We start from the raw sequence: 13,826 nt of genomic DNA, 5'->3' as shown, positions 1-13,826 counted from the left end.
ATTCTTTGTTTACTTGGGTTGACAGCTCTTCTCAGCAAGGGCACAGCCTTAATGATTCTTCCGGTAGCATTCCAAGACAAATCCATAATTTCATGTGCATGCTCAGGTTTTGTACAATTTCCTAGAAGAGAATTCAGAAGCAGATCAATTCATGATAGTCTAAGGGATCATGAGGTATGCTCCCTGAAGTGTCCTCTTTACAGAAGTCCTGCATCACAAGGGCTGGGATCACAAAACTGGGCTAGCAACAGTGAAAGCACAAATTGTGTGTGTTTGTATAGATTAAGGTCCGTTCCAGAAAGCACACTGTATTTTATTCTACATTATCATATTTAGTATTATTCCAAATACTCTATTTTTTCAAATGGATCTTATATAGGGTAGCTTAAAAAATTGCACAGACTGTGTTACTCTTCTGATGGTAATGACACTTTAAAACTGGGTGACTACAACAGTTGGTTCAGCTTCACTTGTTCACTTGGAGATGTATATGATTTTCCATGCAAAATGTAAAGATAAAATTCTTTCATATATTAACTCAGAATTTCAAATGGATAATTTCTTAACATTAGTGCAGACAATTCAGTCAATATTGCTAACTGAACACTCTGAAGAGAAAGTTAACATAGAGACAATCTTGACAATGAGCATACAGACTCTCTAGGTAGCAAGCTTGGAGTCACCAAAGACTGCATCTAGATGGTGCAATATGATTCCATGCTGATAAATTCCAAGTTTGATCCAAATTAAATGGCTTGAAAATTAGAGGTTGTACAATCACCACAGTGCAGATTTACACCCACATTTCCAACTGGGCCAACATACCCTGCCAAGATGCTCTGCCATGCTAACATGCCTAAAATGCTAACACTTCCTCAAAAAGAAATTTCATCATATGCCTTTGATCCAGCTGAAACATTTCTCCCCTTTGTATTCTACCTTGTGGGAGTAGAGAAGTATTTGCTGGACATGTTTCTGGGCTTATATTGAGTAGAAGAATTGGGAAGATCCAGAATATGCTGACTGTGGCAATTGGATTATAGAAGAGGTTCTTCTCCAGCCTCAGGATAGAATAGATAGATCTCAGCACTTGCCGGAGGACTGTGATGCTCTGTCCTTATTCTATCGTCTCCTAGTATTTTCTGCTCGGTTCCTTTGCCAGAAGATTGACCATAAGGAAATGTATCTCACCAGAGAACCCAGCACACATTTCAGTCAGGTTACTTCTGGCTGTTACAGCTCCACTCTGTGAATTCAGCTGAGCTGTACTGTACAGCTGCGGTCTCTGTACATAAGAGTTAGTTCTCACCAGGATATGGAAGGTGCCATAGATGACCTAAAAATGCGATTCTTAGAAAATGCTAGCGTATCTGCTATATCTTAGATGACTCAAGTGCCTGAAGAAATATGGGACTGATCTGAACCAAAGTGCTTCAAAACTCATTCCATGTGCACATGTAGCTATAAAACCATGTTTGCAAATACATCTCACATCAACAGTGAGACGTCATACAAGAAGAAGAAACAAGCTTTTTTTGCTGTTGAAGGCACATAGCTATTTCAAAACCCCATGTGTAACTTAATATGAAAATTGTATTTCTTAATAAATCTGTGCAGCTGAAATGCATTTAGATATAAAAATTTGAAAAGAATTAAATGAAATCAGTGTTAGAGCTGAAGTCCCAAAAGGACTCTTTAAAAGTAATGTTTTTCAAAATCCTGTCTATATATTGCCAAGATACAGGAAGTTAGGCTGTCAATAAAATAACCATTTTAAAAATTGCTCCAAGCATGAATATCTAACAGAATAAGAGATGACAGGAGCATTATTTTTGCAAGAGTCCTGAAAGAACAGATGCAACCTTGATGTGTGAAAGCAGCCTAGACTTGAATACAATAGTTGTATTTGTTTTTTCCATCCTCTTTATTACAATGTACTTTCCCTCTTTGTGCCCTATTCTTATTAACACGCATTTAAAGAACTTAATTTTACCTTTATTTTACTCACTTATTCTTCTTATTACTAATTCTCCTTATTTTTCTCAATTTTATGAAATCTTTGTCACAAAAAAAAGTAATATTGAAACTCACCAACTTTAAAGACAATAATTCCTTTAGCTAAGGAAGGCTAAGAAAAAAATGCACTTAGGAGATTCCTAGTTAGTTTTTTTTTGTCAGTTTCCAAGTTACTATCTAAATGATGAGAAAGTGCTACTGTTTAGAAGTAATTACCCACACACTGTTCTCAACCCAGGTATAGGTCTACATGCCAGAGTTCTGTTTCCTTGAAATTGTTCTTCTCCATATTAATAACTAATACTAATTTTGATGCATAATTTTTCATAATGGTAGGGCATGACAACACAGACATTAGGCATTTAGTTACTGAAAATTAAACATGAGCCTGAGGCTGCCAGGAAGGCAAGGCGAGGCAAGGCGAGGCAAAGCAAGGCAAGGAGAGGCAAGGCGAGGCAAAGCAAGGCAAGGCAAGACAAGGCGAGGAAGAAAAATAGAAAAGAAGGAAATAAAAGAAGGAAATTAATTCCAGCTGAGTCTCAGGTTTGCTGCACATAAGAGGACCATCTAAAAAGCTTCTTCCAAACAAAATATATTTCTTTGGTATTTTTTTTTGTTACTTCTGTGGAATTATTATCTTTATAGTGTATTGAAATGCTGGCTACAAATATAGGGTCAAATTCTGATAACAGCAACACAGTATTAAAGAAACGAATATGCATTTTTATGTTTTCTTATACAAAGTTGRATTTTGATTACAAAAAGTAGCAGTAAATCATGGGAGAATTTAGATCCCAACAAAGCTACTTTTCTAGGAAGCGAAAGCTGCAGTGCCTGTTTCAGAATGCAGACAGATTCTCTTCCTCTACAGTTTGGCAAAATTAGAGCAATACTAAGCCCTGCTTCCTTCATGGAGATGAAATAATGATTTTATATATAGGGAATAACAGCAGAGAAATATTGACCCTCTTTCGTAGTGACGAAGTAGTGTTGTGTTTGTTACAGAAGACTGGTGAAGGGTGATGTGACCATATGTCACCCTTACCATCAGTGGCTCTGTTATGGAGTCAAAGAGAACTCATCCAGAAAGCTGGGGTTGAATAACTCCTTCCCTCCATTCTGACTAATCCATTCCTGGGATAGCCAGGAGTAGTGATCTATAATAGCAGGATTCATAGGATCAGTTCCCCTTCCTACATGTTCACTTATATAATCCTTGTCCACATCTGATACTCTATATCTAGCCTTCTGGAAATGTCATCATTTGCACTTGGAAAATTTTGGCTAGATGGATGTCTGTCCACCCAGCTAGTAGCTCTTGCTGATTGACTAGCTGAACAGAAATCCTGGATGTGACCAGGATAATCAGCTCAACCACATGTCTACAATGAGATTGCCAGAAAACACTGAATTTTGCAAGTCCTGTGTATGAGCCCAGGAGCTCCCTTGCATCTAGGGTGGTCTGCACTTCATCTGTGCAGCAGACTCTACAGCATGCAAATCAGACATCTGATGTAACCTAGCACTGCAGAAGGTAYCTAAATTCATGTAATACTTGCTGTGTGCTTAGATCTAATGCCTTCTGGAAGAAACACTGCACAAGCACGACAGTTTATATTCATCAGCAAAYGCACTGAGAAAATTCTGGGTGTCATGAGAAGTATATAGACATAGAACATGCTGCTACATATTTTATGGTTACTGCCACCGTATAAGCTGGGGGAGTATAGAGGAGGATATCAAGGTACAATAGTGCAGAAATGGCAAGAAATGCTAGCAAACATCTTTAGAGTATTGAATTACTATTCTCTCACTATTATATTTATTTTTAAACAGCTTCCCTTTTGTTGAGTCAACAGACTCAAAACTTTTAAAGTGTTTTAGAAAGTAGTATTTGAAAGAATAATGAGTTCTCTGCTGTGCTAGTAATTGGGTATAATTCAGATTGTTTTCTTCTTATACATACAAACTAAACCTTAGCAACAACAGTCCAAGAAAGTGAATTACTTTTCAAGCCATAAAGCAAAACATCTGAGGATAGTTTAAATCAAGTAAGTGATAGCAACTGTATTTTACAGAGTTGTATAGCATTCATATTGTGTTACTTTTATGCATAGTGCTTAATGAACGCAAGTTCCTTCCCCAGGGAGCAATCTGTGCTGAAAAAGTCTCATTCAAAACTCACTGAAACCACTTGGACTACTTCCATTCACTTCATTGTGCTTCAGATCACTAAATGCAGTACTAAATGTAATAAAAGTACTATATTCTAATAGGTGCAGAGGCTTGCAAAACCAAAGTCAATGAAATCTGTACACTTTGGCAGTAAATTAGTGTTTTTGYGTGTCATCTGCATCCCCAGCATTTCTGGCTGCTTTTCAGGATTCCTGGGCTTCTGGCAGGCCAGTCTGAGAAGCAACCTCTCCTTTTTTGAATGTGAAAGTTACCAAGTAAAGAAGTTACAAGAATTCAGCACATTTTTTGATTTTGAACTTAGGTTAAAATAAAGTCATAATCCAAAAAAAAAAAAAAAAGGGGGGGGGGAAGAGATGAGAAGAAATAACAATAAAGAAAAATGGAATAGATACTGTTCTCAGAGATCCTATTATTCTGTGTTCATTTGTTTTCACACAAAGTGGAACACCTAAGCTAGTAACTTACTCTTTTATGTAACAAAATCATGTTGTCTAAAGCATCTCTTGGTACACAGAGGTGATACATTTTGATGTAGCAATATTATAAAAACAATAATAAAATAACTTAGAATGGAAGCAATTTTTGAGAGAAGATTACTTCAATTCAAGTCTTAGTATCTGAGAAGGAAGTGTAGGATACAGAGTAATTCAGCTATTATGAGATATATTAATTGTTACTTGCCTTACATGGATGTCTGAGCACTAGACACACTGTTTAAATGATTAGGCCAACTAGTTCTTATTAGTTGTTTACTGTGAAGACCTGATGATCCTAAAACCCTACCATGATTAAATGCCTGCCTTATGTTACATGTTCACTGGTTCTGATGGGGCAACTTCAAACAAGCTTGCACTTTTAAAAAATTTGTTGAGGGTTCTTGAGTGGAATTAGAAAGAAGTTTTCAGAAAACATCCCCAGTGACTTCCCAATTTTCTTGACTATAATAAAAATGAACATGCTGTTCAAACCCTTAGGAAGTCAGGCCACATCGTCATCTAACCACAAAGACATACTCTTCAGTCACGTGCATACATGGAAAAGTTTTAACACTCATTTGTTTTGTTTGTTTGCCATGTTTTTATATGTCCTTCTTTTCCCTTCCCGTTATAGTTTTGATGTATAATTCATACAATAACGTATTCCTTCTTTTACTTACATTAGGAGAATTAGTTCAGGGAAACCTGCTTTATCTGGATCCTCTTTTTATGTGCTTGCAAAGCTACGTACAACTAAATCTCAGATGCAGACTGTGTTTTTGATGCCCATTGTTATATTCCATACAGTATTTGAAATTTGATACATAAATTTGTTCTACACTACTTAACAAAGAAATTCTATAGACTGAAGCTATCTTTTTCATCAAAAATGTTTCAAAGTAAAATGAGGGTCACAAAAAGCTGAGTATGTATTTGCACACTGTGACTTATTGAAGTAATTAGTTCAGTATAAACTGATTGTCACTAAATATAGAGTTCTCTGTACAAAATATGCAGTCCTACAAAACATTACAAAATAAACTTCCATCAAGCTGTTTATAAACTTCTGCTCATGACTCATAGATCAAAAAAGGCATTTTCTGATTCTGCTCTCCAGTTTATCCAGGTGTCATTTAATTATGCTTACTTCTTCCCCCTTTATTTACATCTTCTCATCCATGGTTTTCAGGCAAGCTACATACGTGTTTGTGTTTGAGGGCAAGAGAGTCTTTGAGCTGCAGTGGAAGATCTGGTACAGAGTGATGTACCAGACAGAGCTTCCTAGCCACTTCAGGTACCAATAGCATTGTACCCATGTTAATACCAGCTTGATAATACAGGTTACTGCTTCATGAAAAGGCTGTGTGGTGCTCAGATGCTTCTCTGCTTCTTCCTCCTACATCAGCTGGTCTTGTAAAAGATGCCTCCCCTTCCTACAAATCTTGCTCCCTTGAGGTCTGGGAATTTACTTACACAGCTAGCCTATGCATTTGCAGCTTCACTGGGAGAAGTATTTCAATAAAAACTATGTTGGACTAGCTTTGGTGTGGTTATATATGCTGTGATCATGTATCCATTATGGGTAGAAATGTTTTTTCTTCTGTTCCACGGCCTTTGCAGTTCTGCAAAAGCAAAGATTTGGGTCTGCTGCAAGGGTAAAAAGACAGAAACAGAAGGATCCATGCTTCTTGTGAGAACAGTAGGAGGAAGGAGGACGCAGATGTTACACAGCACACCTAAATCTGTTCCTAGAAGTTGCCACATTATCCTGTTGAGCTTTGCTGCAGAAATGAGGTGTCCTGGTAAATCTTTTGGTCCTGCAGTGGTTATGTGCGGAATCTAGTGAATTTGACGATGCCGTCTGTTCCGTGCAAAACTGACCAAAGAGGTCTGACTCGACAAAGATTAATACATTAGGTTCTATAACATAGTTTACCATATGAAAGTCAAAATAAACAGACTGAGTAAATCAGTCATTTTTCCCACTGTACTAATTTAAACTTTATAGCTTACTTTTCTGTATAGTGAAGACACTGGTATTTACTGTACTATAAAAACAGTAGTTACTGCCATGCAAGACAGCTAAAAATACACAGTAAGATGTGTTTGAATACCTCTGGGATGTATTTTGAGTACTGCTGGTACTTCCTCTGAAGATTTTATAATGCAGTCATTTGGGAGGGCTGGCATTCAGAGGAGCCTATTTCAAACATCAGATAAGACATGAAGTTATTGTGCGCACCAATGTGCTGTTTGTTTCATAAGCCTGGCATGGTCCTGGGGTTCTCTGGCTTTGTTTGCACACCCTCCAGGATGTTCTGGTGGCTTTTAGTGGCTCTCAGAGGAGCGTGCAGCGCCACCCTTTCACACACATAAGCACCGCAAATCCGCTCTAAAGTAACAACATACACTGTTGTGGATCATTCATTTCAAATAATTTCAAGCCTTGACTGTATTAGATCATCTAACAGCATTATTTATGAATATGTTCTGTTAATATTTCATTTTAAATAATGTTGATGGAGTCTACATTAAGCCCCTGGAGTGTGTGAAAACACGTTCATTTGCAGTGTAACTTAAGGCTACTGCATTCCAGTCTGAACTTTACTATAATCTGCACATTGCTGTAAGACAGCTGGTCCATTGACATCTTACTCCCCAAAAGTTTTCTCAGAGTTATAATGTAACTGCATGAATTCATTTGCTTGAACAAAAAGTCTTTTTTTTCCTTTGTGAAAATGTTTCTACYTGGAAAAAATTTTCATTTTTGTTCATTTATATTGATGCTTAGAAACATTGACCCCTTCCACCACCACCACTAACACCCCCCCAAAAAAGGAAAATAGGGAGAGGCTATTTACTTTTTTTAATGGGTACATCAAACAAACTTCTACAGGAGGAGGAACTAGATCACTCAGTATCTTTTGATCTGCAATGACTGAGATATGACATAACTAAAACTTTAATTTGCCAGTAGTGGGGCACACTATTTTTTGTTGTAATAATATCAGGTTTTGAAATAAAACAATTCTAAACTGGGTATTGGCAAGAAAACTATTTAATTTGTTTTTAATGCATGGAACTGTAATCATGCACTCTAGAATGCTTCATTATTGTTCACAGACAGTAAAGTTAAAAACTTTGATGAAGTAGTCTGTTTTCCTCCTTGTTTCTTCTTTCTAGAAACTTGGAGATAATTGTGATATTTTGCCTCAAAGCAAAGGGACTGTGAGAGCAAAGGGCTTTGATCTTCAGTAGCTCATATCTTATGTTAGGCCTCCTTGTCTCTGAAAAGACGACATACTGTATTGTCTTTCCTGATTCTAACAAGGATTAAGGCTCTGGAGAATTAGGCCCAAACACCTACTATGGCTTGAGAGAAACTTAAATGACTAAATCACAGCAGAATATATATGTTACAAAAAAAGGCAAACACATAACAAATATTCCTCAGTACATGCATTCATAGAAAAGGTAGCAGTACAGGCTTGTGTATAATTATACATAAGGATGCTATTGCGGTGAGAGAACGTATCAATATTTGTTGCATATGGTAGAAACTGTTTCTATCAAAAGATTGTCTACTGAGACACTTTAAAAATTAATTTTAAATATTTCTTTGATATAAACGATTGCATGTCATGTCTTTTGTGCAGAAGGGCATTTTCCTGTGTATGCCTAATGGCAATCAAAACACTTTATTGATAGATTCATATTAAAATACGATGAAGAGGACTAATTTTGAAATTTATTTGTAGTTGAGAGGCACTGACGCCCGTCCATTCATAGGGTATGATCAGCTGGCAAAACATCTCTTAATTTTCCAAGGAATTATTCAGATGGTTATAGACAGCAATGAGAATAACACTTCCTGGACTGCACCACTCTATGCTTGAGTGTGCTCTGTTCTTCAAAACTGGATTAAAAGCAATTTAAATCTGCATGGAATCGAAGAATAAAAAAGGAAAAGTTAAGGAATTAAAATGACCCAGATGTCAGGATTATGATAAAAACTCTTAGAGCTGGACAGTGTGTTCTGTTGTTTTTTGTTATTCAAACAATCAAATTGCTTGCTTGCTTTTTTTTAAGAAAGCTGTAGTTATCTGACAGGATCTATTTTGTGAGTGTGCTGGCTGCGTTTTGCTGTCTGCTGAACCTTCTAGCCGAAACAGTATCTGCTTAGAATGAAAACAAAATCCTGTCACTGGGAATGACTTCAATTAAAGCAGATGTTAAGATATCACCACAATTGTTACCTCTTACCAGGGCTCCTCACAGTCAAGGATGACAGGGTTATGCCATGAAGAAAACTGAGTTATGCATATATCTATCCTTGGATATAAAAACAAAAATAATTTGCTTCTTCTCTATCTGAAAATGGCTAAAATGGTACTTTAGGAGGCAATGAGGTCTTTATTTTTTATGTCTTCCTTTCTCTATCTGTCCCATCTAATGACTGAGAAGAGCAACACATAATTATTTTCTTAACTGGTTGTGGCTTATTTGTCATTTTTTAATGATGGTGTAGCATTGAATTTGGAAGTGGATAATCTCATCTGTTTGGTAAATAAGAAATGAATAAATTTTTTCTGTTAATTTTCCAACGCTCAGTTAGAAGTAGGATAAACATTATATTGCTGAAGCTAAAAGTGTTATATGCCAGCTACACCACTGTGTGTAGATATAACTGCTTATCTTTTGCTGCATTGACTGGAACAAGAGATAGATGTTTTGCAACAAGTCAGAAAAGTGTGTGCTGCRCATGCTTTTCAGGCAAGATTTGAGGATTGGCAAATGATTTCCTGGTAAATTGTTTAATGGTAAAACTCTCTGAGTGAGTGTAGCTATGAGAGTTGATTAGTTTCTCCACATTAATGAGATTTCAGTAAAAGCTTTTCCCAAACGGAAAGGCTTATCTAATTAAAAGACTGTGGATTGCTTGGATATGGATAATGCACTTTATGGCAAGTTCATTTGATCAGTTTCTTTCACAGTTTTGGCAATTAGGCTGACCTCCTCCAGCAGTGCTTCCCTCTTAGTTAAAGAATGGCAGCCTAAATAGCAGCTGTTGAGTGCAGTAGAGTTCAAAACTCTTGACCCACTCCTCCCTCTACTGTCTGTGAAATAGACTTTTAAAATAAGTGCTTGCCAGTGCTTGCCATCATCCTCATCATGATTTGCTGATAATTCATACTCTTTTGAAAAATTAAGATGTTGTAACAACAGAAAATCACCCTGAAGAGAGAATGAAAATGTATTTTCAGTCATTTGAAAACAAATAAGTAGATCTTCCTAAATCAACTTTGTCTGTGTAGTACACATTGTATTAGGTCAGAATTCCAGCAGTGATATACATTTTAGAAGTGATCAGGAATTTTCTTCAAAGAACTGTTTTTTTGCAAAAAAAAAGTCCCATTGTTGAAGCTATGCAAAGGTACTTTAGAATAATGTTCTCTTTCAACATTGGAAAAAGTTCCCAGACCATTGCTCTTGGTTTCTAAACACCACTTTCTGACTTCTCCAAGACATCTTTTTTTACCTTTGAAACTGTCTTGTCACAAAGAAATCAAAAGTTAATCAATCTAAAAATACCTTGAAAGGTTGAAAGGAAGATGGAAATAACAGAAACAGTTAATTGTAATGATTTAAAAGGATCAAGTTTGTGATTTGTGACTTTTTTACATTTTTTTTTTAATTCTAATTCAGAAGACATTTTCTGAAAAGTCAAAAATTCCTAGGGAAGGGAAAAACCACATTGCAGTCAGACCTAACGTGTACTGAGATCCTGGTAGACACTTTTCAACTTCAAATAATATTAAGAGTTCAGAAGAAAACTGCTTTAATTAAAACCTTACTTCAGCCACAGGAGCAAGCTTGGGAACTGAAGTATTCTGAGAATAAGAGAACAAGATCAAATTGCTTATAGTGTGCTCCAGCCATGTTCATTCTAGCCAGGATATGAAGTTACGAGTCATCAGAGCATAGTTTAATTAGGTGTTTCTATTCTGATGTGGCTTAGCAACTTCTGCAAGTCACAGATCTTTTTTTCTGAGGCTACGGGGAGCAATGTTTTTTTCCAGGATAACACTGGTCTTAGGAACCAATTGTTGTTACAATTAGATTCTATAAATACCTTCTTTGGTTTAAGCATGTCTTAAAGAAAGGTATCCAGTTTTGACTTGAAAATGAAATTTGGAAGCTTATTTTAATAACTATTCATTTGCGCTCTTAATAAGAAATATTTCTTAGAGACTGGGGACTCTCTGGCTTTAGCTTCCAGCCAGGGTTTATGGTATGCATTTCTCTTCTCGACTACAAAGACTTTTTAGACCCAATGTCTTTTCTCATCTAGGAAATTCTATGATGAAATCAAGTACCTTTTGATTTCTCTTTTGGTAAACTAAAAAGATTGAGCTTCTTCTGTCTCTCACTGTGGGACGTTTTCTTTAGCCCTCAAACCTGTACCTTCTTCACTGTGTCAACAGCATTTTTAAATATAGCCACCACAAGTACGCTACTGTGGAAACTCCTAATATAGCTTTCTTCCTCCTCCTCCTCCTCCTCCTCCTCTCTGTTCTGTTTATAGACTCAATAATTATGTTCACCTTTTACCCACAGCTTTGCATAATTCATGCTCAGTTGTCAGTCCCCTTTTGAGAATCATTACTGTACAAGATACAGTCACCCTTCTTACAGATGTGGCCTGCTCTTTGATTTCAACTGTCTGACCTAATACTGAGCTGTTTTCAAAAGCATTTTGTCTGAATGTGCCCAGTAATCCTGATTATACTGTTCCCATCATTATATATAAATTCTGCCACTTTTTTTATCCATACTTTTCTTCATTTTTCCAGAATTTATTGTTTATATTGATTGCTGTCGACTTCCCTTCTACTTTCCCTGTTTTTTAAGCGTTTTTTTTTTGCCTTTTTCAATAATAATGGCAATTTCAACTCTTTCTCAAATGTTATAAAAGGTATTTAAAAAACAGATTTATCCTTTTTTGTGCTTTTGGAATTGTGCTTATAAAGTCATCTAACTCTTGTGTGCTTGTAACATGCTTAGTTTTAGTTAATAAGAAAATTCTTGTAGTGGTTCATGCTTATTCCATGTAAATTAGGCCAAGTTACTGCTTTATGGAAATTCAGCTGATTGTAAATGGTTAATTCTCAATGGGAGGAAACTAACAAAGAATGCTATAGCAAAAAAAAAAAAAAAAAAAAAGCATCAGAGCATAAACAAGGACAAAAAAAGGAGATTTTGAAAGTTTCCATGACTTTTCTTGCCATTTGTGGAATAAGAAGTATGTTGAGGATTAAATTGAAATCAAAATGGAAAAGTTAGATTAAATTGAGTATTAATCTACAAGGAATATAAGACAGGAATTTGAACAATGGCCACTTAAGTCCTTTTAGTGAGCTAAATAACATTAGGTTCTAGGGCAACTGGGAGAAACATTATTGCATAAGAGCCTTCTAGGTCCRCAGTCAGACAAACAGTTGATAGTTTATGTGTATGGGTCAGGTGAAATAAGAATTCATAAGAAGTCAAGTGTTTGTAACATCAAATACGAACAATTAGGATTAAGACAGAATACATAAAAGAGAAGTTTATGTGTTTCATTAGTTATGAGACAGCAGCGTGCCAGTAGCAGCATTAGCCTGAGAGGAGAAAAAAACTCTTCATCAGCAAAGCTAGACAGACAATCATTTGTATCAATTAAAGTGAATAAAGGTAACCTGAAAAAATAGTAAAATAGAAAATATAGATTGGCTTTTGGATTTGAGGAATTGTCTTAATTTATAGATTACTTTTCCATCCATGTAAGATAAAAAAGCACAGAAAAAGAGAAAAAAAACAGCTTAGTATGTGGGTATAGAGGAAAGAGTGAGGAAAACGTAAACAAGACCCTTAATGATTATTACTTAAAATCGATAATTGATTTATGTGCATTTATTCAAAATCAATAGTGATATACGTGCTTTGAAAAAATTCRTATGTAGGTGTATGTGAAGAACTTGGAAATAGTATTATTGTCAGCTATGGTTTCTAACAGCACATTATGGAAAGAGTAAAATAACCTCTGAGTGAAAGAAATTGTGTATCTACTGTATTTGCATTTGTAAAACTTTTCCAAATAAAACCCAAACAATTCTTTTCACTCAGACTAATGATGGCTACTTTATTATATGCATCTGTACATCACAACCAATTTTAAATCAAAAAGAAAATATTGGACTTGTAAACCTGCAGTGAGACTAATGTCAAAACTTAGGCAGCTGAAAGTCATTTTAGACTGCCTTTCTAATCAGTAGAAAGAGGCACCTCCACCACGAAATTCTTCCAAAGCCCAGACAGGTGCATAAGATAGGTCAGATGCACTGCTTATGGCAAGTACTTTTCTGTCTGTTGACTACAAAGGAAGCCAGGGTAACCAGTCTGAAAATTGGATGTCTTAAGTCATGTTAGGTAAGCCTCATCACAAACATACAATGTGAAAAAAAGTAAAATGTGCATCATCATATTCAAAATATTAAGCTCTATTTTTTCAGAAAAATGGTTATATAAAAAATGCTTTTCTCTACACCTACTATGTGTGTGTGATTAAGGTCAAACCTGCTGTATTTAGGAAAAGAAATATATTTTTTCCTCTGCTGCTTTTTCACAAGCTGAGACAGCACAGCTTAGAGTGAATGAATTGTGGATGAGGTGGTATCCAAACCATTATTTCATTACAATGTGTAACACATCTGTTAATCTTTAAGACAAGCAGGTTGCAGACAATGACTTTAAGGACCTGTATAGAGCCAGTAGAGCTACCCACAGTGCATAATTCAGCCTGCAGTATCATTTTTACAGGCAAAGAACTGCATGATCACAAGGACTCAGTTTGACTCTTGGAGCTGTAAATTAGAAAAGAAAATTGAATACGTACAAGCTAGAAATATTTGAAACAGCAGATGTGTAACTTCACAATGGATTAAAAAGTCACTTCTCAGAATAAACTGGCACGTGGTTTTGTGTATTCTAGGAGGAAACTGGAGAGAAGTGCTGTTACTAGTTAACCGTTTCTCCTATGCAAGCGTTTCTAGATAATAATGATCAAGCATTTCAAGAATGCATTGTCATCATCTAATC

The 13,826-nt window shown here is 35.9% G+C and overlaps 1 protein-coding gene across 2 annotated transcripts in view; it reads left to right on the top strand.

The window, feature by feature from the left end:
* The window catches only part of GLRA2 (glycine receptor alpha 2), a 128,449-nt gene that overhangs the window by 48,317 nt on the left and 66,306 nt on the right, over window positions 1-13,826 (top strand). The window lies entirely within an intron of this gene.

The sequence above is a fragment of the Apteryx rowi genome, unplaced genomic scaffold (genome assembly GCF_003343035.1).
Source record: "Apteryx rowi isolate R43461 unplaced genomic scaffold, aptRow1 scaffold_747, whole genome shotgun sequence".
In the NCBI taxonomy this organism is placed as follows: domain Eukaryota; kingdom Metazoa; phylum Chordata; class Aves; order Apterygiformes; family Apterygidae; genus Apteryx; species Apteryx rowi.
Note: the sequence above shows the minus strand (reverse complement) of the source record. Positions and strands in the feature narration are given on the sequence as shown.